At 44.9% G+C, this 25,563-nt stretch overlaps 42 non-coding genes across 42 annotated transcripts; all 42 read left to right on the top strand.

The window, feature by feature from the left end:
* Nucleotides 1-199: 199 nt before the first annotated feature.
* On the top strand, nt 200-363 carry LOC144386728 (U1 spliceosomal RNA). Its single transcript, XR_013452441.1, has one exon. It is a non-coding gene; the product is annotated as a U1 spliceosomal RNA (small nuclear RNA).
* Nucleotides 364-805: 442 nt separating this feature from the next.
* LOC144386672 (U5 spliceosomal RNA) lies at nt 806-920 on the top strand. The gene has a single exon (XR_013452385.1). It is a non-coding gene; the product is annotated as a U5 spliceosomal RNA (small nuclear RNA).
* Nucleotides 921-1,522: 602 nt separating this feature from the next.
* Nucleotides 1,523-1,713, top strand: LOC144386522 (U2 spliceosomal RNA). The gene has a single exon (XR_013452238.1). It is a non-coding gene; the product is annotated as a U2 spliceosomal RNA (small nuclear RNA).
* A 276-nt stretch (nt 1,714-1,989) lies between these two features.
* On the top strand, nt 1,990-2,153 carry LOC144386452 (U1 spliceosomal RNA). Its single transcript, XR_013452168.1, has one exon. It is a non-coding gene; the product is annotated as a U1 spliceosomal RNA (small nuclear RNA).
* A 442-nt stretch (nt 2,154-2,595) lies between these two features.
* LOC144386671 (U5 spliceosomal RNA) lies at nt 2,596-2,710 on the top strand. The gene has a single exon (XR_013452384.1). It is a non-coding gene; the product is annotated as a U5 spliceosomal RNA (small nuclear RNA).
* A 705-nt stretch (nt 2,711-3,415) lies between these two features.
* Nucleotides 3,416-3,606, top strand: LOC144386483 (U2 spliceosomal RNA). The gene has a single exon (XR_013452199.1). It is a non-coding gene; the product is annotated as a U2 spliceosomal RNA (small nuclear RNA).
* Nucleotides 3,607-3,882: 276 nt separating this feature from the next.
* On the top strand, nt 3,883-4,046 carry LOC144386727 (U1 spliceosomal RNA). Its single transcript, XR_013452440.1, has one exon. It is a non-coding gene; the product is annotated as a U1 spliceosomal RNA (small nuclear RNA).
* A 442-nt stretch (nt 4,047-4,488) lies between these two features.
* On the top strand, nt 4,489-4,603 carry LOC144386670 (U5 spliceosomal RNA). Its single transcript, XR_013452383.1, has one exon. It is a non-coding gene; the product is annotated as a U5 spliceosomal RNA (small nuclear RNA).
* A 705-nt stretch (nt 4,604-5,308) lies between these two features.
* Nucleotides 5,309-5,499, top strand: LOC144386521 (U2 spliceosomal RNA). The gene has a single exon (XR_013452237.1). It is a non-coding gene; the product is annotated as a U2 spliceosomal RNA (small nuclear RNA).
* Nucleotides 5,500-5,775: 276 nt separating this feature from the next.
* LOC144386726 (U1 spliceosomal RNA) lies at nt 5,776-5,939 on the top strand. The gene has a single exon (XR_013452439.1). It is a non-coding gene; the product is annotated as a U1 spliceosomal RNA (small nuclear RNA).
* Nucleotides 5,940-6,381: 442 nt separating this feature from the next.
* Nucleotides 6,382-6,496, top strand: LOC144386669 (U5 spliceosomal RNA). The gene has a single exon (XR_013452382.1). It is a non-coding gene; the product is annotated as a U5 spliceosomal RNA (small nuclear RNA).
* Nucleotides 6,497-7,098: 602 nt separating this feature from the next.
* Nucleotides 7,099-7,289, top strand: LOC144386587 (U2 spliceosomal RNA). The gene has a single exon (XR_013452303.1). It is a non-coding gene; the product is annotated as a U2 spliceosomal RNA (small nuclear RNA).
* A 276-nt stretch (nt 7,290-7,565) lies between these two features.
* On the top strand, nt 7,566-7,729 carry LOC144386724 (U1 spliceosomal RNA). The gene has a single exon (XR_013452437.1). It is a non-coding gene; the product is annotated as a U1 spliceosomal RNA (small nuclear RNA).
* Nucleotides 7,730-8,188: 459 nt separating this feature from the next.
* LOC144386519 (U2 spliceosomal RNA) lies at nt 8,189-8,379 on the top strand. Its single transcript, XR_013452235.1, has one exon. It is a non-coding gene; the product is annotated as a U2 spliceosomal RNA (small nuclear RNA).
* A 276-nt stretch (nt 8,380-8,655) lies between these two features.
* Nucleotides 8,656-8,819, top strand: LOC144386469 (U1 spliceosomal RNA). Its single transcript, XR_013452185.1, has one exon. It is a non-coding gene; the product is annotated as a U1 spliceosomal RNA (small nuclear RNA).
* A 442-nt stretch (nt 8,820-9,261) lies between these two features.
* On the top strand, nt 9,262-9,376 carry LOC144386668 (U5 spliceosomal RNA). The gene has a single exon (XR_013452381.1). It is a non-coding gene; the product is annotated as a U5 spliceosomal RNA (small nuclear RNA).
* Nucleotides 9,377-9,978: 602 nt separating this feature from the next.
* LOC144386518 (U2 spliceosomal RNA) lies at nt 9,979-10,169 on the top strand. The gene has a single exon (XR_013452234.1). It is a non-coding gene; the product is annotated as a U2 spliceosomal RNA (small nuclear RNA).
* A 276-nt stretch (nt 10,170-10,445) lies between these two features.
* On the top strand, nt 10,446-10,609 carry LOC144386717 (U1 spliceosomal RNA). Its single transcript, XR_013452430.1, has one exon. It is a non-coding gene; the product is annotated as a U1 spliceosomal RNA (small nuclear RNA).
* Nucleotides 10,610-11,051: 442 nt separating this feature from the next.
* LOC144386667 (U5 spliceosomal RNA) lies at nt 11,052-11,166 on the top strand. The gene has a single exon (XR_013452380.1). It is a non-coding gene; the product is annotated as a U5 spliceosomal RNA (small nuclear RNA).
* A 602-nt stretch (nt 11,167-11,768) lies between these two features.
* Nucleotides 11,769-11,959, top strand: LOC144386517 (U2 spliceosomal RNA). Its single transcript, XR_013452233.1, has one exon. It is a non-coding gene; the product is annotated as a U2 spliceosomal RNA (small nuclear RNA).
* A 276-nt stretch (nt 11,960-12,235) lies between these two features.
* LOC144386706 (U1 spliceosomal RNA) lies at nt 12,236-12,399 on the top strand. Its single transcript, XR_013452419.1, has one exon. It is a non-coding gene; the product is annotated as a U1 spliceosomal RNA (small nuclear RNA).
* Nucleotides 12,400-12,841: 442 nt separating this feature from the next.
* Nucleotides 12,842-12,956, top strand: LOC144386666 (U5 spliceosomal RNA). The gene has a single exon (XR_013452379.1). It is a non-coding gene; the product is annotated as a U5 spliceosomal RNA (small nuclear RNA).
* A 602-nt stretch (nt 12,957-13,558) lies between these two features.
* Nucleotides 13,559-13,749, top strand: LOC144386586 (U2 spliceosomal RNA). The gene has a single exon (XR_013452302.1). It is a non-coding gene; the product is annotated as a U2 spliceosomal RNA (small nuclear RNA).
* A 276-nt stretch (nt 13,750-14,025) lies between these two features.
* On the top strand, nt 14,026-14,189 carry LOC144386696 (U1 spliceosomal RNA). Its single transcript, XR_013452409.1, has one exon. It is a non-coding gene; the product is annotated as a U1 spliceosomal RNA (small nuclear RNA).
* A 442-nt stretch (nt 14,190-14,631) lies between these two features.
* On the top strand, nt 14,632-14,746 carry LOC144386665 (U5 spliceosomal RNA). Its single transcript, XR_013452378.1, has one exon. It is a non-coding gene; the product is annotated as a U5 spliceosomal RNA (small nuclear RNA).
* Nucleotides 14,747-15,348: 602 nt separating this feature from the next.
* On the top strand, nt 15,349-15,539 carry LOC144386562 (U2 spliceosomal RNA). The gene has a single exon (XR_013452278.1). It is a non-coding gene; the product is annotated as a U2 spliceosomal RNA (small nuclear RNA).
* A 282-nt stretch (nt 15,540-15,821) lies between these two features.
* LOC144386686 (U1 spliceosomal RNA) lies at nt 15,822-15,985 on the top strand. The gene has a single exon (XR_013452399.1). It is a non-coding gene; the product is annotated as a U1 spliceosomal RNA (small nuclear RNA).
* Nucleotides 15,986-16,427: 442 nt separating this feature from the next.
* LOC144386664 (U5 spliceosomal RNA) lies at nt 16,428-16,542 on the top strand. Its single transcript, XR_013452377.1, has one exon. It is a non-coding gene; the product is annotated as a U5 spliceosomal RNA (small nuclear RNA).
* Nucleotides 16,543-17,247: 705 nt separating this feature from the next.
* LOC144386584 (U2 spliceosomal RNA) lies at nt 17,248-17,438 on the top strand. The gene has a single exon (XR_013452300.1). It is a non-coding gene; the product is annotated as a U2 spliceosomal RNA (small nuclear RNA).
* A 263-nt stretch (nt 17,439-17,701) lies between these two features.
* LOC144386674 (U1 spliceosomal RNA) lies at nt 17,702-17,865 on the top strand. Its single transcript, XR_013452387.1, has one exon. It is a non-coding gene; the product is annotated as a U1 spliceosomal RNA (small nuclear RNA).
* Nucleotides 17,866-18,307: 442 nt separating this feature from the next.
* On the top strand, nt 18,308-18,420 carry LOC144386721 (U5 spliceosomal RNA). The gene has a single exon (XR_013452434.1). It is a non-coding gene; the product is annotated as a U5 spliceosomal RNA (small nuclear RNA).
* A 283-nt stretch (nt 18,421-18,703) lies between these two features.
* On the top strand, nt 18,704-18,867 carry LOC144386663 (U1 spliceosomal RNA). The gene has a single exon (XR_013452376.1). It is a non-coding gene; the product is annotated as a U1 spliceosomal RNA (small nuclear RNA).
* Nucleotides 18,868-19,309: 442 nt separating this feature from the next.
* Nucleotides 19,310-19,424, top strand: LOC144386715 (U5 spliceosomal RNA). Its single transcript, XR_013452428.1, has one exon. It is a non-coding gene; the product is annotated as a U5 spliceosomal RNA (small nuclear RNA).
* Nucleotides 19,425-20,026: 602 nt separating this feature from the next.
* Nucleotides 20,027-20,217, top strand: LOC144386516 (U2 spliceosomal RNA). The gene has a single exon (XR_013452232.1). It is a non-coding gene; the product is annotated as a U2 spliceosomal RNA (small nuclear RNA).
* A 276-nt stretch (nt 20,218-20,493) lies between these two features.
* On the top strand, nt 20,494-20,657 carry LOC144386653 (U1 spliceosomal RNA). The gene has a single exon (XR_013452365.1). It is a non-coding gene; the product is annotated as a U1 spliceosomal RNA (small nuclear RNA).
* A 442-nt stretch (nt 20,658-21,099) lies between these two features.
* Nucleotides 21,100-21,214, top strand: LOC144386662 (U5 spliceosomal RNA). Its single transcript, XR_013452375.1, has one exon. It is a non-coding gene; the product is annotated as a U5 spliceosomal RNA (small nuclear RNA).
* A 705-nt stretch (nt 21,215-21,919) lies between these two features.
* Nucleotides 21,920-22,110, top strand: LOC144386583 (U2 spliceosomal RNA). Its single transcript, XR_013452299.1, has one exon. It is a non-coding gene; the product is annotated as a U2 spliceosomal RNA (small nuclear RNA).
* A 276-nt stretch (nt 22,111-22,386) lies between these two features.
* LOC144386468 (U1 spliceosomal RNA) lies at nt 22,387-22,550 on the top strand. Its single transcript, XR_013452184.1, has one exon. It is a non-coding gene; the product is annotated as a U1 spliceosomal RNA (small nuclear RNA).
* A 442-nt stretch (nt 22,551-22,992) lies between these two features.
* On the top strand, nt 22,993-23,107 carry LOC144386719 (U5 spliceosomal RNA). The gene has a single exon (XR_013452432.1). It is a non-coding gene; the product is annotated as a U5 spliceosomal RNA (small nuclear RNA).
* Nucleotides 23,108-23,709: 602 nt separating this feature from the next.
* On the top strand, nt 23,710-23,900 carry LOC144386585 (U2 spliceosomal RNA). The gene has a single exon (XR_013452301.1). It is a non-coding gene; the product is annotated as a U2 spliceosomal RNA (small nuclear RNA).
* A 263-nt stretch (nt 23,901-24,163) lies between these two features.
* Nucleotides 24,164-24,327, top strand: LOC144386641 (U1 spliceosomal RNA). The gene has a single exon (XR_013452354.1). It is a non-coding gene; the product is annotated as a U1 spliceosomal RNA (small nuclear RNA).
* A 442-nt stretch (nt 24,328-24,769) lies between these two features.
* LOC144386718 (U5 spliceosomal RNA) lies at nt 24,770-24,884 on the top strand. Its single transcript, XR_013452431.1, has one exon. It is a non-coding gene; the product is annotated as a U5 spliceosomal RNA (small nuclear RNA).
* The last annotated feature ends 679 nt before the right edge of the window (nt 24,885-25,563 follow it).

Here is a 25,563-nt window from a genome sequence, read left to right as displayed (position 1 = left end):
AAGTCTCACCTCCACATAGTTTTTAAGACTGAGGCTTTTGGCAAGTGACTTATGCTTACTCATCAATAGTGCCTTTGTTTTGCAAGTCTCAAATCCCTGATTTTAACTTCACCGATCTGTGAGGACGGTGCCATCTGCGAACCGTCACCACAAATGCTGTGACTGGGAATACCGTCCCTGCCTCTGTCACCACCAACTCATACTTACCTGGCAGGGGAGATACCATGATCAAGAAGGTGGTTCACCCAGGGCGAGGCTCAGTCATTGCACTGCGACTGTGCTGACCACTGCGAATTCCCCAAATGTGGGAATCTCGACTGCATAATTTGTGGTAGTGGGGGACTGCGTTCGCGCTCTCCCCTGATATTGAAGTCAAAGAAAAACCAGGTGTCCCGTTTAATCATCACTGTCTGAATCCCTAGTGAAATCAACCACATTTCAGCAGGATTTTACACGGATTAATCACCACTGCACTGGAGTCTCCGGTGGAGGGAGTCTACAATCAGCAAATCACTGTCTGAATCCAAAGTGAAATCAACCAGATTTCAGCATTAATCATCACTGCGCTGGAGTCTCCAGTGGAGCACGTCTCAAATCAGCAAATCACTGTCTGAATCCAAAGTGAAATCAAGCACATTTCAGCAGGACTTTACACTTTTGCTTGTAAACAAATCAATGAGTTTTTGATGGCTGGTGCTGGGGAATGGGTTTGGCATTGGACAACCGCAGCTCAACCAGTCCCAACCACAAGAGGGATCACTGTTGCGACTGGGATATAAGGCTGCCTGCCACCTGATTCCGCAACTGACTTTGGTTTCTCTTCAATACGCATAAGTCTTTCGCCTTTTACTAAAGACTTCCGTGGAGAGGAACAACAATGAGTTGACCATATTTTTGGCAGGCTCTGCCAATTGGCTGAGCCTCATGTACTTGTGTGAAAAGAAAAGTAGTTGGACAGAGGCTCCTGACAATGGAGCACAAACAAAGTTGTGTTTACTTATCACTGGAGTCACTAGTGCAGCAAGTCTCAAATCACTGTCTGAATCCAAAGTGAAATCAACCAGATTTCAGCAGGATTTTACAGGGATTAATGGTCACTTTACTGGAGTCTCCGGTGGAGCACGTCTCAAATCAGCAAATCACTGTCTGAATTCATTGTGAAATCAACAAGATTTTCAGCAGGAATCATCACTGGAGTCACTAGTGGAGCCTTGCAGCAAGTCTCAAATCTCTGTCTGAATCCATTGTGAAATCAACAAGATTTTCAGCAGGACTTTACAGTGATTAATCATCACTGGAGTCTCTAGTGTCTGAAACAACAGTGAAATCAACCAGATTTCAGCAGGAGTTTACACTTTTGCTTGTAAACAAATCAATGATTTTAGCTTTTTTGAGGACGGGGGCAGCGTGGGGAGTGGGTTGTTAAGTAGCAAGCGACTGCTACGCCCAGTTGAAAGAACCGCACCGCGACAATTGAGATATGTGCTGGTACGTTGGGTCTGCAAACAAACAGTTTGGTGTTATCGCTTCTCGGCCTTTTGGCTAAGATCAAGTGTAGTATCTGTTCTTATCAGTTTAATATCTGATATGTCCTCTATACGAGGACTACATATTAAGCCGATTTTTAGCTCTGGGAGATGAAAAAGGGGCTTGCTCCGTTCACTCCAAGCATCGACCCGGTATTGCAGCACCTCCGGGAACGGTGCACCCTTTAAATTGTGGAAAATAAAAGAAATGGTAACCTGAATCAGTGGTGTGGTGTTGGAAATGATTTCTGCTTTGAGTAAAACAAGTCTCACCTCCACATAGTTTTTAAGACTGAGGCTTTTGGCAAGTGACTTATGCTTACTCATCAATAGTGCCTTTGTTTTGCAAGTCTCAAATCACTGATTTTAACTTCACCGATCTGTGAGGACGGTGCCATCTGCGAACCGTCACCACAAATGCTGTGACTGGGAATACCGTCCCTGCCTCTGTCACCACCAACTCATACTTACCTGGCAGGGGAGATACCATGATCAAGAAGGTGGTTCACCCAGGGCGAGGCTCAGTCATTGCACTGTGACTGTGCTGACCACTGCGAATTCCCCAAATGTGGGAATCTCGACTGCATAATTTGTGGTAGTGGGGGACTGCGTTCGCGCTCTCCCCTGATATTGAAGTCAAAGAAAAGCCAGGTGTCCCGTTTAATCATCACTGTCTGAATCCCTAGTGAAATCAACCACATTTCAGCAGGATTTTACACGGATTAATCACCACTGCACTGGAGTCTCCGGTGGAGGGAGTCTACAATCAGCAAATCACTGTCTGAATCCAAAGTGAGATCAAGCACATTTCAGCATTAATCATCACTGCGCTGGAGTCTCCAGTGGAGCACGTCTCAAATCAGCAAATCACTGTCTGAATCCAAAGTGAAATCAAGCACATTTCAGCAGGACTTTACATATTTGCTTGTAAACAAATCAATGAGTTTTTGATGGCTGGTGCTGGGGAATGGGTTTGGCATTGGACAACCGCAGCTCAACCAGTCCCAACCACAAGAGGGATCACTGTTGCGACTGGGATATAAGGCTGCCTGCCACCTGATTCCGCAACTGACTTTGGTTTCTCTTCAATACGCATAAGTCTTTCGCCTTTTACTAAAGACTTCCGTGGAGAGGAACAACAATGAGTTGACCATATTTTTGGCAGGCTCTGCCAATTGGCTGAGCCTCATGTACTTGTGTGAAAAGAAAAGTAGTTGGACAGAGGCTCCTGACAATGGAGCACAAACAAAGTTGTGTTTACTTATCACTGGAGTCACTAGTGCAGCAAGTCTCAAATCACTGTCTGAATCCAAAGTGAAATCAACCAGATTTCAGCAGGATTTTACAGGGATTAATGGTCACTTTACTGGAGTCTCCGGTGGAGCACGTCTCAAATCAGCAAATCACTGTCTGAATTCATTGTGAAATCAACAAGATTTTCAGCAGGAATCATCACTGGAGTCACTAGTGGAGCCTTGCAGCAAGTCTCAAATCTCTGTCTGAATCCATTGTGAAATCAACAAGATTTTCAGCAGGACTTTGCAGAGATGAATCATCACTGGAGTCACTAGTGGAGCCTTGCAGCAAGTCTCAAATCTCTGTCTGAATCCATTGTGAAATCAACAAGATTTTCAGCAGGACTTTACAGTGATTAATCATCACTGGAGTCTCTAGTGTCTGAAACAACAGTGAAATCAACCAGATTTCAGCAGGAGTTTACACTTTTGCTTGTAAACAAATCAATGATTTTAGCTTTTTTGAGGACGGGGGCAGCGTGGGGAGTGGGTTGTTAAGTAGCAAGCGACTGCTACGCCCAGTTGAAAGAACCGCACCGCGACAATTGAGATATGTGCTGGTACGTTGGGTCTGCAAACAAACAGTTTGGTGTTATCGCTTCTCGGCCTTTTGGCTAAGATCAAGTGTAGTATCTGTTCTTATCAGTTTAATATCTGATATGTCCTCTATAAGAGGACTACATATTAAGCCGATTTTTAGCTCTGGGAGATGAAAAAGGGGCTTGCTCCGTTCACTCCAAGCATCGACCCGGTATTGCAGCACCTCCGGGAACGGTGCACCCTTTAAATTGTGGAAAATAAAAGAAATGGTAACCTGAATCAGTGGTGTGGTGTTGGAAATTATTTCTGCTTTGAGTAAAACAAGTCTCACCTCCACATAGTTTTTAAGACTGAGGCTTTTGGCAAGTGACTTATGCTTACTCATCAATAGTGCCTTTGTTTTGCAAGTCTCAAATCACTGATTTTAACTTCACCGATCTGTGAGGACGGTGCCATCTGCGAACCGTCACCACAAATGCTGTGACTGGGAATACCGTCCCTGCCTCTGTCACCACCAACTCATACTTACCTGGCAGGGGAGATACCATGATCAAGAAGGTGGTTCACCCAGGGCGAGGCTCAGTCATTGCACTGCGACTGTGCTGACCACTGCGAATTCCCCAAATGTGGGAATCTCGACTGCATAATTTGTGGTAGTGGGGGACTGCGTTCGCGCTCTCCCCTGATATTGAAGTCAAAGAAAAGCCAGGTGTCCCGTTTAATCATCACTGTCTGAATCCCTAGTGAAATCAACCACATTTCAGCAGGATTTTACACGGATTAATCACCACTGCACTGGAGTCTCCGGTGGAGGGAGTCTACAATCAGCAAATCACTGTCTGAATCCAAAGTGAGATCAAGCACATTTCAGCATTAATCATCACTGCGCTGGAGTCTCCAGTGGAGCACGTCTCAAATCAGCAAATCACTGTCTGAATCCAAAGTGAAATCAAGCACATTTCAGCAGGACTTTACACTTTTGCTTGTAAACAAATCAATGAGTTTTTGATGGCTGGTGCTGGGGAATGGGTTTGGCATTGGACAACCGCAGCTCAACCAGTCCCAACCACAAGAGGGATCACTGTTGCGACTGGGATATAAGGCTGCCTGCCACCTGATTCCGCAACTGACTTTGGTTTCTCTTCAATACGCATAAGTCTTTCGCCTTTTACTAAAGACTTCCGTGGAGAGGAACAACAATGAGTTGACCATATTTTTGGCAGGCTCTGCCAATTGGCTGAGCCTCATGTACTTGTGTGAAAAGAAAAGTAGTTGGACAGAGGCTCCTGACAATGGAGCACAAACAAAGTTGTGTTTACTTATCACTGGAGTCACTAGTGCAGCAAGTCTCAAATCACTGTCTGAATCCAAAGTGAAATCAACCAGATTTCAGCAGGATTTTACAGGGATTAATGGTCACTTTACTGGAGTCTCCGGTGGAGCACGTCTCAAATCAGCAAATCACTGTCTGAATTCAATGTGAAATCAACAAGATTTTCAGCAGGAATCATCACTGGAGTCACTAGTGGAGCCTTGCAGCAAGTCTCAAATCTCTGTCTGAATCCATTGTGAAATCAACAAGATTTTCAGCAGGACTTTGCAGAGATGAATCATCACTGGAGTCACTAGTGGAGCCTTGCAGCAAGTCTCAAATCTCTGTCTGAATCCATTGTGAAATCAACAAGATTTTCAGCAGGACTTTACAGTGATTAATCATCACTGGAGTCTCTAGTGTCTGAAACAACAGTGAAATCAACCAGATTTCAGCAGGAGTTTACACTTTTGCTTGTAAACAAATCAATGATTTTAGCTTTTTTGAGGACGGGGGCAGCGTGGGGAGTGGGTTGTTAAGTAGCAAGCGACTGCTACGCCCAGTTGAAAGAACCGCACCGCGACAATTGAGATATGTGCTGGTACGTTGGGTCTGCAAACAAACAGTTTGGTGTTATCGCTTCTCGGCCTTTTGGCTAAGATCAAGTGTAGTATCTGTTCTTATCAGTTTAATATCTGATATGTCCTCTATACGAGGACTACATATTAAGCCGATTTTTAGCTCTGGGAGATGAAAAAGGGGCTTGCTCCGTTCACTCCAAGCATCGACCCGGTATTGCAGCACCTCCGGGAACGGTGCACCCTTTAAATTGTGGAAAATAAAAGAAATGGTAACCTGAATCAGTGGTGTGGTGTTGGAAATGATTTCTGCTTTGAGTAAAACAAGTCTCACCTCCACATAGTTTTTAAGACTGAGGCTTTTGGCAAGTGACTTATGCTTACTCATCAATAGTGCCTTTGTTTTGCAAGTCTCAAATCACTGATTTTAACTTCACCGATCTGTGAGGACGGTGCCATCTGCGAACCGTCACCACAAATGCTGTGACTGGGAATACCGTCCCTGCCTCTGTCACCACCAACTCATACTTACCTGGCAGGGGAGATACCATGATCAAGAAGGTGGTTCACCCAGGGCGAGGCTCAGTCATTGCACTGCGACTGTGCTGACCACTGCGAATTCCCCAAATGTGGGAATCTCGACTGCATAATTTGTGGTAGTGGGGGACTGCGTTCGCGCTCTCCCCTGATATTGAAGTCAAAGAAAAACCAGGTGTCCCGTTTAATCATCACTGTCTGAATCCCTAGTGAAATCAACCACATTTCAGCAGGATTTTACACGGATTAATCACCACTGCACTGGAGTCTCCGGTGGAGGGAGTCTACAATCAGCAAATCACTGTCTGAATCCAAAGTGAAATCAACCAGATTTCAGCATTAATCATCACTGCGCTGGAGTCTCCAGTGGAGCACGTCTCAAATCAGCAAATCACTGTCTGAATCCAAAGTGAAATCAAGCACATTTCAGCAGGACTTTACACTTTTGCTTGTAAACAAATCAATGAGTTTTTGATGGCTGGTGCTGGGGAATGGGTTTGGCATTGGACAACCGCAGCTCAACCAGTCCCAACCACAAGAGGGATCACTGTTGCGACTGGGATATAAGGCTGCCTGCCACCTGATTCCGCAACTGACTTTGGTTTCTCTTCAATACGCATAAGTCTTTCGCCTTTTACTAAAGACTTCCGTGGAGAGGAACAACAATGAGTTGACCATATTTTTGGCAGGCTCTGCCAATTGGCTGAGCCTCATGTACTTGTGTGAAAAGAAAAGTAGTTGGACAGAGGCTCCTGACAATGGAGCACAAACAAAGTTGTGTTTACTTATCACTGGAGTCACTAGTGCAGCAAGTCTCAAATCACTGTCTGAATCCAAAGTGAAATCAACCAGATTTCAGCAGGATTTTACAGGGATTAATGGTCACTTTACTGGAGTCTCCGGTGGAGCACGTCTCAAATCAGCAAATCACTGTCTGAATTCATTGTGAAATCAACAAGATTTTCAGCAGGAATCATCACTGGAGTCACTAGTGGAGCCTTGCAGCAAGTCTCAAATCTCTGTCTGAATCCATTGTGAAATCAACAAGATTTTCAGCAGGACTTTACAGTGATTAATCATCACTGGAGTCCCTAGTGTCTGAAACAACAGTGAAATCAACCAGATTTCAGCAGGAGTTTACACTTTTGCTTGTAAACAAATCAATGATTTTAGCTTTTTTGAGGACGGGGGCAGCGTGGGGAGTGGGTTGTTAAGTAGCAAGCGACTGCTACGCCCAGTTGAAAGAACCGCACCGCGACAATTGAGATATGTGCTGGTACGTTGGGTCTGCAAACAAACAGTTTGGTGTTATCGCTTCTCGGCCTTTTGGCTAAGATCAAGTGTAGTATCTGTTCTTATCAGTTTAATATCTGATATGTCCTCTATACGAGGACTACATATTAAGCCGATTTTTAGCTCTGGGAGATGAAAAAGGGGCTTGCTCCGTTCACTCCAAGCATCGACCCGTTATTGCAGCACCTCCGGGAACGGTGCACCCTTTAAATTGTGGAAAATAAAAGAAATGGTAACCTGAATCAGTGGTGTGGTGTTGGAAATGATTTCTGCTTTGAGTAAAACAAGTCTCACCTCCACATAGTTTTTAAGACTGAGGCTTTTGGCAAGTGACTTATGCTTACTCATCAATAGTGCCTTTGTTTTGCAAGTCTCAAATCACTGATTTTAACTTCACCGATCTGTGAGGACGGTGCCATCTGCGAACCGTCACCACAAATGCTGTGACTGGGAATACCGTCCCTGCCTCTGTCACCACCAACTCATACTTACCTGGCAGGGGAGATACCATGATCAAGAAGGTGGTTCACCCAGGGCGAGGCTCAGTCATTGCACTGCGACTGTGCTGACCACTGCGAATTCCCCAAATGTGGGAATCTCGACTGCATAATTTGTGGTAGTGGGGGACTGCGTTCGCGCTCTCCCCTGATATTGAAGTCAAAGAAAAACCAGGTGTCCCGTTTAATCATCACTGTCTGAATCCCTAGTGAAATCAACCACATTTCAGCAGGATTTTACACGGATTAATCACCACTGCACTGGAGTCTCCGGTGGAGGGAGTCTACAATCAGCAAATCACTGTCTGAATCCAAAGTGAAATCAACCAGATTTCAGCATTAATCATCACTGCGCTGGAGTCTCCAGTGGAGCACGTCTCAAATCAGCAAATCACTGTCTGAATCCAAAGTGAAATCAAGCACATTTCAGCAGGACTTTACACTTTTGCTTGTAAACAAATCAATGATTTTAGCTTTTTTGAGGACGGGGGCAGCGTGGGGAGTGGGTTGATAAGTAGCAAGCGACTGCTACGCCCAGTTGAAAGAACCGCACCGCGACAATTGAGATATGTGCTGGTACGTTGGGTCTGCAAACAAACAGTTTGGTGTTATCGCTTCTCGGCCTTTTGGCTAAGATCAAGTGTAGTATCTGTTCTTATCAGTTTAATATCTGATATGTCCTCTATACGAGGACTACATATTAAGCCGATTTTTAGCTCTGGGAGATGAAAAAGGGGCTTGCTCCGTTCACTCCAAGCATCGACCCGGTATTGCAGCACCTCCGGGAACGGTGCACCCTTTAAATTGTGGAAAATAAAAGAAATGGTAACCTGAATCAGTGGTGTGGTGTTGGAAATGATTTCTGCTTTGAGTAAAACAAGTCTCACCTCCACATAGTTTTTAAGACTGAGGCTTTTGGCAAGTGACTTATGCTTACTCATCAATAGTGCCTTTGTTTTGCAAGTCTCAAATCACTGATTTTAACTTCACCGATCTGTGAGGACGGTGCCATCTGCGAACCGTCACCACAAATGCTGTGACTGGGAATACCGTCCCTGCCTCTGTCACCACCAACTCATACTTACCTGGCAGGGGAGATACCATGATCAAGAAGGTGGTTCACCCAGGGCGAGGCTCAGTCATTGCACTGCGACTGTGCTGACCACTGCGAATTCCCCAAATGTGGGAATCTCGACTGCATAATTTGTGGTAGTGGGGGACTGCGTTCGCGCTCTCTCCTGATATTGAAGTCAAAGAAAAACCAGGTGTCCCGTTTAATCATCACTGTCTGAATCCCTAGTGAAATCAACCACATTTCAGCAGGATTTTACACGGATTAATCACCACTGCACTGGAGTCTCCGGTGGAGGGAGTCTACAATCAGCAAATCACTGTCTGAATCCAAAGTGAAATCAACCAGATTTCAGCATTAATCATCACTGCGCTGGAGTCTCCAGTGGAGCACGTCTCAAATCAGCAAATCACTGTCTGAATCCAAAGTGAAATCAAGCACATTTCAGCAGGACTTTACACTTTTGCTTGTAAACAAATCAATGAGTTTTTGATGGCTGGTGCTGGGGAATGGGTTTGGCATTGGACAACCGCAGCTCAACCAGTCCCAACCACAAGAGGGATCACTGTTGCGACTGGGATATAAGGCTGCCTGCCACCTGATTCCGCAACTGACTTTGGTTTCTCTTCAATACGCATAAGTCTTTCGCCTTTTACTAAAGACTTCCGTGGAGAGGAACAACAATGAGTTGACCATATTTTTGGCAGGCTCTGCCAATTGGCTGAGCCTCATGTACTTGTGTGAAAAGAAAAGTAGTTGGACAGAGGCTCCTGACAATGGAGCACAAACAAAGTTGTGTTTACTTATCACTGGAGTCACTAGTGCAGCAAGTCTCAAATCACTGTCTGAATCCAAAGTGAAATCAACCAGATTTCAGCAGGATTTTACAGGGATTAATGGTCACTTTACTGGAGTCTCCGGTGGAGCACGTCTCAAATCAGCAAATCACTGTCTGAATTCATTGTGAAATCAACAAGATTTTCAGCAGGAATCATCACTGGAGTCACTAGTGGAGCCTTGCAGCAAGTCTCAAATCTCTGTCTGAATCCATTGTGAAATCAACAAGATTTTCAGCAGGACTTTACAGTGATTAATCATCACTGGAGTCTCTAGTGTCTGAAACAACAGTGAAATCAACCAGATTTCAGCAGGAGTTTACACTTTTGCTTGTAAACAAATCAATGATTTTAGCTTTTTTGAGGACGGGGGCAGCGTGGGGAGTGGGTTGTTAAGTAGCAAGCGACTGCTACGCCCAGTTGAAAGAACCGCACCGCGACAATTGAGATATGTGCTGGTACGTTGGGTCTGCAAACAAACAGTTTGGTGTTATCGCTTCTCGGCCTTTTGGCTAAGATCAAGTGTAGTATCTGTTCTTATCAGTTTAATATCTGATATGTCCTCTATACGAGGACTACATATTAAGCCGATTTTTAGCTCTGGGAGATGAAAAAGGGGCTTGCTCCGTTCACTCCAAGCATCGACCCGGTATTGCAGCACCTCCGGGAACGGTGCACCCTTTAAATTGTGGAAAATAAAAGAAATGGTAACCTGAATCAGTGGTGTGGTGTTGGAAATGATTTCTGCTTTGAGTAAAACAAGTCTCACCTCCACATAGTTTTTAAGACTGAGGCTTTTGGCAAGTGACTTATGCTTACTCATCAATAGTGCCTTTGTTTTGCAAGTCTCAAATCACTGATTTTAACTTCACCGATCTGTGAGGACGGTGCCATCTGCGAACCGTCACCACAAATGCTGTGACTGGGAATACCGTCCCTGCCTCTGTCACCACCAACTCATACTTACCTGGCAGGGGAGATACCATGATCAAGAAGGTGGTTCACCCAGGGCGAGGCTCAGTCATTGCACTGCGACTGTGCTGACCACTGCGAATTCCCCAAATGTGGGAATCTCGACTGCATAATTTGTGGTAGTGGGGGACTGCGTTCGCGCTCTCCCCTGATATTGAAGTCAAAGAAAAACCAGGTGTCCCGTTTAATCATCACTGTCTGAATCCCTAGTGAAATCAACCACATTTCAGCAGGATTTTACACGGATTAATCACCACTGCACTGGAGTCTCCGGTGGAGGGAGTCTACAATCAGCAAATCACTGTCTGAATCCAAAGTGAAATCAACCAGATTTCAGCATTAATCATCACTGCGCTGGAGTCTCCAGTGGAGCACGTCTCAAATCAGCAAATCACTGTCTGAATCCAAAGTGAAATCAAGCACATTTCAGCAGGACTTTACACTTTTGCTTGTAAACAAATCAATGAGTTTTTGATGGCTGGTGCTGGGGAATGGGTTTGGCATTGGACAACCGCAGCTCAACCAGTCCCAACCACAAGAGGGATCACTGTTGCGACTGGGATATAAGGCTGCCTGCCACCTGATTCCGCAACTGACTTTGGTTTCTCTTCAATACGCATAAGTCTTTCGCCTTTTACTAAAGACTTCCGTGGAGAGGAACAACAATGAGTTGACCATATTTTTGGCAGGCTCTGCCAATTGGCTGAGCCTCATGTACTTGTGTGAAAAGAAAAGTAGTCGGACAGAGGCTCCTGACAATGGAGCACAAACAAAGTTGTGTTTACTTATCACTGGAGTCACTAGTGCAGCAAGTCTCAAATCACTGTCTGAATCCAAAGTGAAATCAACCAGATTTCAGCAGGATTTTACAGGGATTAATGGTCACTTTACTGGAGTCTCCGCTGGAGCACGTCTCAAATCAGCAAATCACTGTCTGAATTCATTGTGAAATCAACAAGATTTTCAGCAGGAATCATCACTGGAGTCACTAGTGGAGCCTTGCAGCAAGTCTCAAATCTCTGTCTGAATCCATTGTGAAATCAACAAGATTTTCAGCAGGACTTTACAGTGATTAATCATCACTGGAGTCTCTAGTGTCTGAAACAACAGTGAAATCAACCAGATTTCAGCAGGAGTTTACACTTTTGCTTGTAAACAAATCAATGATTTTAGCTTTTTTGAGGACGGGGGCAGCGTGGGGAGTGGGTTGTTAAGTAGCAAGCGACTGCTACGCCCAGTTGAAAGAACCGCACCGCGACAATTGAGATATGTGCTGGTACGTTGGGTCTGCAAACAAACAGTTTGGTGTTATCGCTTCTCGGCCTTTTGGCTAAGATCAAGTGTAGTATCTGTTCTTATCAGTTTAATATCTGATATGTCCTCTATACGAGGACTACATATTAAGCCGATTTTTAGCTCTGGGAGATGAAAAAGGGGCTTGCTCCGTTCACTCCAAGCATCGACCCGGTATTGCAGCACCTCCGGGAACGGTGCACCCTTTAAATTGTGGAAAATAAAAGAAATGGTAACCTGAATCAGTGGTGTGGTGTTGGAAATGATTTCTGCTTTGAGTAAAACAAGTCTCACCTCCACATAGTTTTTAAGACTGAGGCTTTTGGCAAGTGACTTATGCTTACTCATCAATAGTGCCTTTGTTTTGCAAGTCTCAAATCACTGATTTTAACTTCACCGATCTGTGAGGACGGTGCCATCTGCGAACCGTCACCACAAATGCTGTGACTGGGAATACCGTCCCTGCCTCTGTCACCACCAACTCATACTTACCTGGCAGGGGAGATACCATGATCAAGAAGGTGGTTCACCCAGGGCGAGGCTCAGTCATTGCACTGCGACTGTGCTGACCACTGCGAATTCCCCAAATGTGGGAATCTCGACTGCATAATTTGTGGTAGTGGGGGACTGCGTTCGCGCTCTCCCCTGATATTGAAGTCAAAGAAAAACCAGGTGTCCCGTTTAATCATCACTGTCTGAATCCCTAGTGAAATCAACCACATTTCAGCAGGATTTTACACGGATTAATCACCACTGCACTGGAGTCTCCGGTGGAGGGAGTCTACAATCAGCAAATCACTGTCTGAATCCAAAGTGAAATCAACCAGATTTCAGCATTAATCATCACTGCGCTGGAGTCTCCAGTGGAGCACGTCTCAAATCAGCAAATCACTGTCTGAATCCAAAGTGAAATCAAGCACATTTCAGCAGGACTTTACACTTTTGCTTGTAAACAAATCAATGAGTTTTTGATGGCTGGTGCTGGGGAATGGGTTTGGCATTGGACAACCGCAGCTCAACCAGTCCCAACCACAAGAGGGATCACTGTTGCGACTGGGATATAAGGCTGCCTGCCACCTGATTCCGCAACTGACTTTGGTTTCTCTTCAATACGCATAAGTCTTTCGCCTTTTACTAAAGACTTCCGTGGAGAGGAACAACAATGAGTTGACCATATTTTTGGCAGGCTCTGCCAATTGGCTGAGCCTCATGTACTTGTGTGAAAAGAAAAGTAGTTGGACAGAGGCTCCTGACAATGGAGCACAAACAAAGTTGTGTTTACTTATCACTGGAGTCACTAGTGCAGCAAGTCTCAAATCACTGTCTGAATCCAAAGTGAAATCAACCAGATTTCAGCAGGATTTTACAGGGATTAATGGTCACTTTACTGGAGTCTCCGGTGGAGCACGTCTCAAATCAGCAAATCACTGTCTGAATTCATTGTGAAATCAACAAGATTTTCAGCAGGAATCATCACTGGAGTCACTAGTGGAGCCTTGCAGCAAGTCTCAAATCTCTGTCTGAATCCATTGTGAAATCAACAAGATTTTCAGCAGGACTTTACAGTGATTAATCATCACTGGAGTCCCTAGTGTCTGAAACAACAGTGAAATCAACCAGATTTCAGCAGGAGTTTACACTTTTGCTTGTAAACAAATCAATGATTTTAGCTTTTTTGAGGACGGGGGCAGCGTGGGGAGTGGGTTGTTAAGTAGCAAGCGACTGCTACGCCCAGTTGAAAGAACCGCACCGCGACAATTGAGATATGTGCTGGTACGTTGGGTCTGCAAACAAACAGTTTGGTGTTATCGCTTCTCGGCCTTTTGGCTAAGATCAAGTGTAGTATCTGTTCTTATCAGTTTAATATCTGATATGTCCTCTATACGAGGACTACATATTAAGCCGATTTTTAGCTCTGGGAGATGAAAAAGGGGCTTGCTCCGTTCACTCCAAGCATCGACCCGTTATTGCAGCACCTCCGGGAACGGTGCACCCTTTAAATTGTGGAAAATAAAAGAAATGGTAACCTGAATCAGTGGTGTGGTGTTGGAAATGATTTCTGCTTTGAGTAAAACAAGTCTCACCTCCACATAGTTCTTAAGACTGAGGCTTTTGGCAAGTGACTTATGCTTACTCATCAATAGTGCCTTTGTTTTGCAAGTCTCAAATCACTGATTTTAACTTCACCGATCTGTGAGGACGGTGCCATCTGCGAACCGTCACCACAAATGCTGTGACTGGGAATACCGTCCCTGCCTCTGTCACCACCAACTCATACTTACCTGGCAGGGGAGATACCATGATCAAGAAGGTGGTTCACCCAGGGCGAGGCTCAGTCATTGCACTGCGACTGTGCTGACCACTGCGAATTCCCCAAATGTGGGAATCTCGACTGCATAATTTGTGGTAGTGGGGGACTGCGTTCGCGCTCTCCCCTGATATTGAAGTCAAAGAAAAACCAGGTGTCCCGTTTAATCATCACTGTCTGAATCCCTAGTGAAATCAACCACATTTCAGCAGGATTTTACACGGATTAATCACCACTGCACTGGAGTCTCCGGTGGAGGGAGTCTACAATCAGCAAATCACTGTCTGAATCCAAAGTGAAATCAACCAGATTTCAGCATTAATCATCACTGCGCTGGAGTCTCCAGTGGAGCACGTCTCAAATCAGCAAATCACTGTCTGAATCCAAAGTGAAATCAAGCACATTTCAGCAGGACTTTACACTTTTGCTTGTAAACAAATCAATGAGTTTTTGATGGCTGGTGCTGGGGAATGGGTTTGGCATTGGACAACCGCAGCTCAACCAGTCCCAACCACAAGAGGGATCACTGTTGCGACTGGGATATAAGGCTGCCTGCCACCTGATTCCGCAACTGACTTTGGTTTCTCTTCAATACGCATAAGTCTTTCGCCTTTTACTAAAGACTTCCGTGGAGAGGAACAACAATGAGTTGACCATATTTTTGGCAGGCTCTGCCAATTGGCTGAGCCTCATGTACTTGTGTGAAAAGAAAAGTAGTCGGACAGAGGCTCCTGACAATGGAGCACAAACAAAGTTGTGTTTACTTATCACTGGAGTCACTAGTGCAGCAAGTCTCAAATCACTGTCTGAATCCAAAGTGAAATCAACCAGATTTCAGCAGGATTTTACAGGGATTAATGGTCACTTTACTGGAGTCTCCGGTGGAGCACGTCTCAAATCAGCAAATCACTGTCTGAATTCATTGTGAAATCAACAAGATTTTCAGCAGGAATCATCACTGGAGTCACTAGTGGAGCCTTGCAGCAAGTCTCAAATCTCTGTCTGAATCCATTGTGAAATCAACAAGATTTTCAGCAGGACTTTACAGTGATTAATCATCACTGGAGTCTCTAGTGTCTGAAACAACAGTGAAATCAACCAGATTTCAGCAGGAGTTTACACTTTTGCTTGTAAACAAATCAATGATTTTAGCTTTTTTGAGGACGGGGGCAGCGTGGGGAGTGGGTTGTTAAGTAGCAAGCGACTGCTACGCCCAGTTGAAAGAACCGCACCGCGACAATTGAGATATGTGCTGGTACGTTGGGTCTGCAAACAAACAGTTTGGTGTTATCGCTTCTCGGCCTTTTGGCTAAGATCAAGTGTAGTATCTGTTCTTATCAGTTTAATATCTGATATGTCCTCTATACGAGGACTACATATTAAGCCGATTTTTAGCTCTGGGAGATGAAAAAGGGGCTTGCTCCGTTCACTCCAAGCATCGGCCCGGTATTGCAGCACCTCCGGGAACGGTGCACCCTTTAAATTGTGGAAAATAAAAGAAATGGTAACCTGAATCAGTGGTGTCTGGTGTCTGTTGGAAATGATTTCTGCTTTGAGTAAAACAAGTCTCACCTCCACATAGTTTTTAAGACTGAGGCTTTTGGCAAGTGACTTATGCTTACTCATCAATAGTGCCTTTGTTTTGCAAGTCTCAAATCACTGATTTTAACTTCACCGATCTGTGAGGACGGTGCCATCTGCGAACCGTCACCACAAATGCTGTGACTGGGAATACCGTCCCTGCCTCTGTCACCACCAACTCATACTTACCTGGCAGGGGAGATACCATGATCAAGAAGGTGGTTCACCCAGGGCGAGGCTCAGTCATTGCACTGCGACTGTGCTGACCACTGCGAATTCCCCAAATGTGGGAATCTCGACTGCATAATTTGTGGTAGTGGGGGACTGCGTTCGCGCTCTCCCCTGATATTGAAGTCAAAGAAAAACCAGGTGTCCCGTTTAATCATCACTGTCTGAATCCCTAGTGAAATCAACCACATTTCAGCAGGATTTTACACGGATTAATCACCACTGCACTGGAGTCTCCGGTGGAGGGAGTCTACAATCAGCAAATCACTGTCTGAATCCAAAGTGAAATCAACCAGATTTCAGCATTAATCATCACTGCGCTGGAGTCTCCAGTGGAGCACGTCTCAAATCAGCAAATCACTGTCTGAATCCAAAGTGAAATCAAGCACATTTCAGCAGGACTTTACACTTTTGCTTGTAAACAAATCAATGAGTTTTTGATGGCTGGTGCTGGGGAATGGGTTTGGCATTGGACAACCGCAGCTCAACCAGTCCCAACCACAAGAGGGATCACTGTTGCGACTGGGATATAAGGCTGCCTGCCACCTGATTCCGCAACTGACTTTGGTTTCTCTTCAATACGCATAAGTCTTTCGCCTTTTACTAAAGACTTCCGTGGAGAGGAACAACAATGAGTTGACCATATTTTTGGCAGGCTCTGCCAATTGGCTGAGCCTCATGTACTTGTGTGAAAAGAAAAGTAGTTGGACAGAGGCTCCTGACAATGGAGCACAAACAAAGTTGTGTTTACTTATCACTGGAGTCACTAGTGCAGCAAGTCTCAAATCACTGTCTGAATCCAAAGTGAAATCAACCAGATTTCAGCAGGATTTTACAGGGATTAATGGTCACTTTACTGGAGTCTCCGGTGGAGCACGTCTCAAATCAGCAAATCACTGTCTGAATTCATTGTGAAATCAACAAGATTTTCAGCAGGAATCATCACTGGAGTCACTAGTGGAGCCTTGCAGCAAGTCTCAAATCTCTGTCTGAATCCATTGTGAAATCAACAAGATTTTCAGCAGGACTTTACAGTGATTAATCATCACTGGAGTCACTAGTGGAGCCTTGCAGCAAGTCTCAAATCCCTGTCTGAATCCATTGTGAAATCAACAAGATTTTCAGCAGGACTTTACAGTGATTAATCATCACTGGAGTCTCTAGTGTCTGAAACAACAGTGAAATCAACCAGATTTCAGCAGGAGTTTACACTTTTGCTTGTAAACAAATCAATGATTTTAGCTTTTTTGAGGACGGGGGCAGCGTGGGGAGTGGGTTGTTAAGTAGCAAGCGACTGCTACGCCCAGTTGAAAGAACCGCACCGCGACAATTGAGATATGTGCTGGTACGTTGGGTCTGCAAACAAACAGTTTGGTGTTATCGCTTCTCGGCCTTTTGGCTAAGATCAAGTGTAGGATCTGTTCTTATCAGTTTAATATCTGATATGTCCTCTATACGAGGACTACATATTAAGCCGATTTTTAGCTCTGGGAGATGAAAAAGGGGCTTGCTCCGTTCACTCCAAGCATCGACCCGGTATTGCAGCACCTCCGGGAACGGTGCACCCTTTAAATTGTGGAAAATAAAATAAATGGTAACCTGAATCAGTGGTGTGGTGTTGGAAATGATTTCTGCTTTGAGTAAAACAAGTCTCACCTCCACATAGTTTTTAAGACTGAGGCTTTTGGCTTACTCATCAATAGTGCCTTTGTTTTGCAAGTCTCAAATCACTGATTTTAACTTCACCGATCTGTGAGGACGGTGCCATCTGCGAACCGTCACCACAAATGCTGTGACTGGGAATACCGTCCCTGCCTCTGTCACCACCAACTCATACTTACCTGGCAGGGGAGATACCATGATCAAGAAGGTGGTTCACCCAGGGCGAGGCTCAGTCATTGCACTGCGACTGTGCTGACCACTGCGAATTCCCCAAATGTGGGAATCTCGACTGCATAATTTGTGGTAGTGGGGGACTGCGTTCGCGCTCTCCCCTGATATTGAAGTCAAAGAAAAACCAGGTGTCCCGTTTAATCATCACTGTCTGAATCCCTAGTGAAATCAACCACATTTCAGCAGGATTTTACACGGATTAATCACCACTGCACTGGAGTCTCCGGTGGAGGGAGTCTACAATCAGCAAATCACTGTCTGAATCCAAAGTGAGATCAAGCACATTTCAGCATTAATCATCACTGCGCTGGAGTCTCCAGTGGAGCACGTCTCAAATCAGCAAATCACTGTCTGAATCCAAAGTGAAATCAAGCACATTTCAGCAGGACTTTACACTTTTGCTTGTAAACAAATCAATGAGTTTTTGATGGCTGGTGCTGGGGAATGGGTTTGGCATTGGACAACCGCAGCTCAACCAGTCCCAACCACAAGAGGGATCACTGTTGCGACTGGGATATAAGGCTGCCTGCCACCTGATTCCGCAACTGACTTTGGTTTTTCTTCAATACGCATAAGTCTTTCGCCTTTTACTAAAGACTTCCGTGGAGAGGAACAACAATGAGTTGACCATATTTTTGGCAGGCTCTGCCAATTGGCCTCCGGGAACGGTGCACCCTTTAAATTGTGGAAAATAAAAGAAATGGTAACCTGAATCAGTGGTGTGGTGTTGGAAATGATTTCTGCTTTGAGTAAAACAAGTCTCACCTCCACATAGTTTTTAAGACTGAGGCTTTTGGCTTACTCATCAATAGTGCCTTTGTTTTGCAAGTCTCAAATCACTGATTTTAACTTCACCGATCTGTGAGGACGGTGCCATCTGCGAACCGTCACCACAAATGCTGTGACTGGGAATACCGTCCCTGCCTCTGTCACCACCAACTCATACTTACCTGGCAGGGGAGATACCATGATCAAGAAGGTGGTTCACCCAGGGCGAGGCTCAGTCATTGCACTGCGACTGTGCTGACCACTGCGAATTCCCCAAATGTGGGAATCTCGACTGCATAATTTGTGGTAGTGGGGGACTGCGTTCGCGCTCTCCCCTGATATTGAAGTCAAAGAAAAACCAGGTGTCCCATTTAATCATCACTGTCTGAATCCCTAGTGAAATCAACCACATTTCAGCAGGATTTTACACGGATTAATCACCACTGCACTGGAGTCTCCGGTGGAGGGAGTCTACAATCAGCAAATCACTGTCTGAATCCAAAGTGAGATCAAGCACATTTCAGCATTAATCATCACTGCGCTGGAGTCTCCAGTGGAGCACGTCTCAAATCAGCAAATCACTGTCTGAATCCAAAGTGAAATCAAGCACATTTCAGCAGGACTTTACACTTTTGCTTGTAAACAAATCAATGAGTTTTTGATGGCTGGTGCTGGGGAATGGGTTTGGCATTGGACAACCGCAGCTCAACCAGTCCCAACCACAAGAGGGATCACTGTTGCGACTGGGATATAAGGCTGCCTGCCACCTGATTCCGCAACTGACTTTGGTTTCTCTTCAATACGCAAAAGTCTTTCGCCTTTTACTAAAGACTTCCGTGGAGAGGAACAACAATGAGTTGACCATATTTTTGGCAGGCTCTGCCAATTGGCTGAGCCTCATGTACTTGTGTGAAAAGAAAAGTAGTTGGACAGAGGCTCCTGACAATGGAGCACAAACAAAGTTGTGTTTACTTATCACTGGAGTCACTAGTGCAGCAAGTCTCAAATCACTGTCTGAATCCAAAGTGAAATCAACCAGATTTCAGCAGGATTTTACAGGGATTAATGGTCACTTTACTGGAGTCTCCGGTGGAGCACGTCTCAAATCAGCAAATCACTGTCTGAATTCATTGTGAAATCAACAAGATTTTCAGCAGGAATCATCACTGGAGTCACTAGTGGAGCCTTGCAGCAAGTCTCAAATCTCTGTCTGAATCCATTGTGAAATCAACAAGATTTTCAGCAGGACTTTACAGTGATGAATCATCACTGGAGTCTCTAGTGTCTGAAACAACAGTGAAATCAACCAGATTTCAGCAGGAGTTTACACTTTTGCTTGTAAACAAATCAATGATTTTAGCTTTTTTGAGGACGGGGGCAGCATGGGGAGTGGGTTGTTAAGTAGCAAGCGACTGCTACGCCCAGTTGAAAGAACCGCACCGCGACAATTGAGATATGTGCTGGTACGTTGGGTCTGCAAACAAACAGTTTGGTGTTATCGCTTCTCGGCCTTTTGGCTAAGATCAAGTGTAGTATCTGTTCTTATCAGTTTAATATCTGATATGTCCTCTATACGAGGACTACATATTAAGCCGATTTTTAGCTCTGGGAGATGAAAAAGGGGCTTGCTCCGTTCACTCCAAGCATCGACCCGGTATTGCAGCACCTCCGGGAACGGTGCACCCTTTAAATTGTGGAAAATAAAAGAAATGGTAACCTGAATCAGTGGTGTGGTGTTGGAAATGATTTCTGCTTTGAGTAAAACAAGTCTCACCTCCACATAGTTTTTAAGACTGAGGCTTTTGGCAAGTGACTTATGCTTACTCATCAATAGTGCCTTTGTTTTGCAAGTCTCAAATCACTGATTTTAACTTCACCGGTCTGTGAGGACGGTGCCATCTGCGAACCGTCACCACAAATGCTGTGACTGGGAATACCGTCCCTGCCTCTGTCACCACCAACTCATACTTACCTGGCAGGGGAGATACCATGATCAAGAAGGTGGTTCACCCAGGGCGAGGCTCAGTCATTGCACTGCGACTGTGCTGACCACTGCGAATTCCCCAAATGTGGGAATCTCGACTGCATAATTTGTGGTAGTGGGGGACTGCGTTCGCGCTCTCCCCTGATATTGAAGTCAAAGAAAAACCAGGTGTCCCGTTTATTCATCACTGTCTGAATCCCTAGTGAAATCAACCACATTTCAGCAGGATTTTACACGGATTAATCACCACTGCACTGGAGTCTCCGGTGGAGGGAGTCTACAATCAGCAAATCACTGTCTGAATCCAAAGTGAAATCAACCAGATTTCAGCATTAATCATCACTGCGCTGGAGTCTCCAGTGGAGCACGTCTCAAATCAGCAAATCACTGTCTGAATCCAAAGTGAAATCAAGCACATTTCAGCAGGACTTTACACTTTTGCTTGTAAACAAATCAATGAGTTTTTGATGGCTGGTGCTGGGGAATGGGTTTGGCATTGGACAACCGCAGCTCAACCAGTCCCAACCACAAGAGGGATCACTGTTGCGACTGGGATATAAGGCTGCCTGTCACCTGATTCCGCAACTGACTTTGGTTTCTCTTCAATACGCATAAGTCTTTCGCCTTTTACTAAAGACTTCCGTGGAGAGGAACAACAATGAGTTGACCATATTTTTGGCAGGCTCTGCCAATTGGCTGAGCCTCATGTACTTGTGTGAAAAGAAAAGTAGTTGGACAGAGGCTCCTGACAATGGAGCACAAACAAAGTTGTGTTTACTTATCACTGGAGTCACTAGTGCAGCAAGTCTCAAATCACTGTCTGAATCCAAAGTGAAATCAACCAGATTTCAGCAGGATTTTACAGGGATTAATGGTCACTTTACTGGAGTCTCCGGTGGAGCACGTCTCAAATCAGCAAATCACTGTCTGAATTCATTGTGAAATCAACAAGATTTTCAGCAGGAATCATCACTGGAGTCACTAGTGGAGCCTTGCAGCAAGTCTCAAATCTCTGTCTGAATCCATTGTGAAATCAACAAGATTTTCAGCAGGACTTTACAGTGATTAATCATCACTGGAGTCACTAGTGGAGCCTTGCAGCAAGTCTCAAATCCCTGTCTGAATCCATTGTGAAATCAACAAGATTTTCAGCAGGACTTTACAGTGATTAATCATCACTGGAGTCTCTAGTGTCTGAAACAACAGTGAAATCAACCAGATTTCAGCAGGAGTTTACATTTTTGCTTGTAAACAAATCAATGATTTTAGCTTTTTTGAGGACGGGGGCAGCGTGGGGAGTGGGTTGTTAAGTAGCAAGCGACTGCTACGCCCAGTTGAAAGAACCGCACCGCGACAATTGAGATATGTGCTGGTACGTTGGGTCTGCAAACAAACAGTTTGGTGTTATCGCTTCTCGGCCTTTTGGCTAAGATCAAGTGTAGGATCTGTTCTTATCAGTTTAATATCTGATATGTCCTCTATACGAGGACTACATATTAAGCCGATTTTTAGCTCTGGGAGATGAAAAAGGGGCTTGCTCCGTTCACTCCAAGCATCGACCCGGTATTGCAGCACCTCCGGGAACGGTGCACCCTTTAAATTGTGGAAAATAAAAGAAATGGTAACCTGAATCAGTGGTGTGGTGTTGGAAATGATTTCTGCTTTGAGTAAAACAAGTCTCACCTCCACATAGTTTTTAAGACTGAGGCTTTTAGCAAGTGACTTATGCTTACTCATCAATAGTGCCTTTGTTTTGCAAGTCTCAAATCACTGATTTTAACTTCACCGATCTGTGAGGACGGTGCCATCTGCGAACCGTCACCACAAATGCTGTGACTGGGAATACCGTCCCTGCCTCTGTCACCACCAACTCATACTTACCTGGCAGGGGAGATACCATGATCAAGAAGGTGGTTCACCCAGGGCGAGGCTCAGTCATTGCACTGCGACTGTGCTGACCACTGCGAATTCCCCAAATGTGGGAATCTCGACTGCATAATTTGTGGTAGTGGGGGACTGCGTTCGTGCTCTCCCCTGATATTGAAGTCAAAGAAAAACCAGGTGTCCCGTTTAATCATCACTGTCTGAATCCCTAGTGAAATCAACCACATTTCAGCAGGATTTTACACGGATTAATCACCACTGCACTGGAGTCTCCGGTGGAGGGAGTCTACAATCAGCAAATCACTGTCTGAATCCAAAGTGAGATCAAGCACATTTCAGCATTAATCATCACTGCGCTGGAGTCTCCAGTGGAGCACGTCTCAAATCAGCAAATCACTGTCTGAATCCAAAGTGAAATCAAGCACATTTCAGCAGGACTTTACACTTTTGCTTGTAAACAAATCAATGAGTTTTTGATGGCTGGTGCTGGGGAATGGGTTTGGCATTGGACAACCGCAGCTCAACCAGTCCCAACCACAAGAGGGATCACTGTTGCGACTGGGATATAAGGCTGCCTGCCACCTGATTCCGCAACTGACTTTGGTTTTTCTTCAATACGCATAAGTCTTTCGCCTTTTACTAAAGACTTCCGTGGAGAGGAACAACAATGAGTTGACCATATTTTTGGCAGGCTCTGCCAATTGGCTGAGCCTCATGTACTTGTGTGAAAAGAAAAGTAGTTGGACAGAGGCTCCTGACAATGGAGCACAAACTAAGTTGTGTTTACTTATCACTGGAGTCACTAGTGCAGCAAGTCTCAAATCACTGTCTGAATCCAAAGTGAAATCAACCAGATTTCAGCAGGATTTTACAGGGATTAATGGTCACTTTACTGGAGTCTCCGGTGGAGCACGTCTCAAATCAGCAAATCACTGTCTGAATTCATTGTGAAATCAACAAGATTTTCAGCAGGAATCATCACTGGAGTCACTAGTGGAGCCTTGCAGCAAGTCTCAAATCTCTGTCTGAATCCATTGTGAAATCAACAAGATTTTCAGCAGGACTTTACAGTGATTAATCATCACTGGAGTCTCTAGTGTCTGAAACAACAGTGAAATCAACCAGATTTCAGCAGGAGTTTACACTTTTGCTTGTAAACAAATCAATGATTTTAGCTTTTTTGAGGACGGGGGCAGCGTGGGGAGTGGGTTGTTAAGTAGCAAGCGACTGCTACGCCCAGTTGAAAGAACCGCACCGCGACAATTGAGATATGTGCTGGTACGTTGGGTCTGCAAACAAACAGTTTGGTGTTATCGCTTCTCGGCCTTTTGGCTAAGATCAAGTGTAGTATCTGTTCTTATCAGTTTAATATCTGATATGTCCTCTATACGAGGACTACATATTAAGCCGATTTTTAGCTCTGGGAGATGAAAAAGGGGCTTGCTCCGTTCACTGCAAGCATCGACCCGGTATTGCAGCACCTCCGGGAACGGTGCACCCTTTAAATTGTGGAAAATAAAAGAAATGGTAACCTGAATCAGTGGTGTGGTGTTGGAAATGATTTCTGCTTTGAGTAAAACAAGTCTCACCTCCACATAGTTTTTAAGACTGAGGCTTTTGGCTTACTCATCAATAGTGCCTTTGTTTTGCAAGTCTCAAATCACTGATTTTAACTTCACCGATCTGTGAGGACGGTGCCATCTGCGAACCGTCACCACAAATGCTGTGACTGGGAATACCGTCCCTGCCTCTGTCACCACCAACTCATACTTACCTGGCAGGGGAGATACCATGATCAAGAAGGTGGTTCACCCAGGGCGAGGCTCAGTCATTGCACTGCGACTGTGCTGACCACTGCGAATTCCCCAAATGTGGGAATCTCGACTGCATAATTTGTGGTAGTGGGGGACTGCGTTCGCGCTCTCCCCTGATATTGAAGTCAAAGAAAAACCAGGTGTCCCGTTTAATCATCACTGTCTGAATCCCTAGTGAAATCAACCACATTTCAGCAGGATTTTACACGGATTAATCACCACTGCACTGGAGTCTCCGGTGGAGGGAGTCTACAATCAGCAAATCACTGTCTGAATCCAAAGTGAGATCAAGCACATTTCAGCATTAATCATCACTGCGCTGGAGTCTCCAGTGGAGCACGTCTCAAATCAGCAAATCACTGTCTGAATCCAAAGTGAAATCAAGCACATTTCAGCAGGACTTTACACTTTTGCTTGTAAACAAATCAATGAGTTTTTGATGGCTGGTGCTGGGGAATGGGTTTGGCATTGGACAACCGCAGCTCAACCAGTCCCAACCACAAGAGGGATCACTGTTGCGACTGGGATATAAGGCTGCCTGCCACCTGATTCCGCAACTGACTTTGGTTTTTCTTCAATACGCATAAGTCTTTCGCCTTTTACTAAAGACTTCCGTGGAGAGGAACAACAATGAGTTGACCATATTTTTGGCAGGCTCTGCCAATTGGCTGAGCCTCATGTACTTGTGTGAAAAGAAAAGTAGTTGGACAGAGGCTCCTGACAATGGAGCACAAACAAAGTTGTGTTTACTTATCACTGGAGTCACTAGTGCAGCAAGTCTCAAATCACTGTCTGAATCCAAAGTGAAATCAACCAGATTTCAGCAGGATTTTACAGGGATTAATGGTCACTTTACTGGAGTCTCCGGTGGAGCACGTCTCAAATCAGCAAATCACTGTCTGAATTCATTGTGAAATCAACAAGATTTTCAGCAGGAATCATCACTGGAGTCACTAGTGGAGCCTTGCAGCAAGTCTCAAATCTCTGTCTGAATCCATTGTGAAATCAACAAGATTTTCAGCAGGACTTTGCAGAGATGAATCATCACTGGAGTCACTAGTGGAGCCTTGCAGCAAGTCTCAAATCTCTGTCTGAATCCATTGTGAAATCAACAAGATTTTCAGCAGGACTTTACAGTGATTAATCATCACTGGAGTCTCTAGTGTCTGAAACAACAGTGAAATCAACCAGATTTCAGCAGGAGTTTACACTTTTGCTTGTAAACAAATCAATGATTTTAGCTTTTTTGAGGACGGGGGCAGCATGGGGAGTGGGTTGTTAAGTAGCAAGCGACTGCTACGCCCAGTTGAAAGAACCGCACCGCGACAATTGAGATATGTGCTGGTACGTTG

This window comes from Gasterosteus aculeatus, chromosome 13 (assembly GCF_964276395.1).
Source record: "Gasterosteus aculeatus chromosome 13, fGasAcu3.hap1.1, whole genome shotgun sequence".
Lineage (NCBI taxonomy): Eukaryota > Metazoa > Chordata > Actinopteri > Perciformes > Gasterosteidae > Gasterosteus > Gasterosteus aculeatus.
This window is presented reverse-complemented; position numbering and strand designations above follow the sequence as displayed.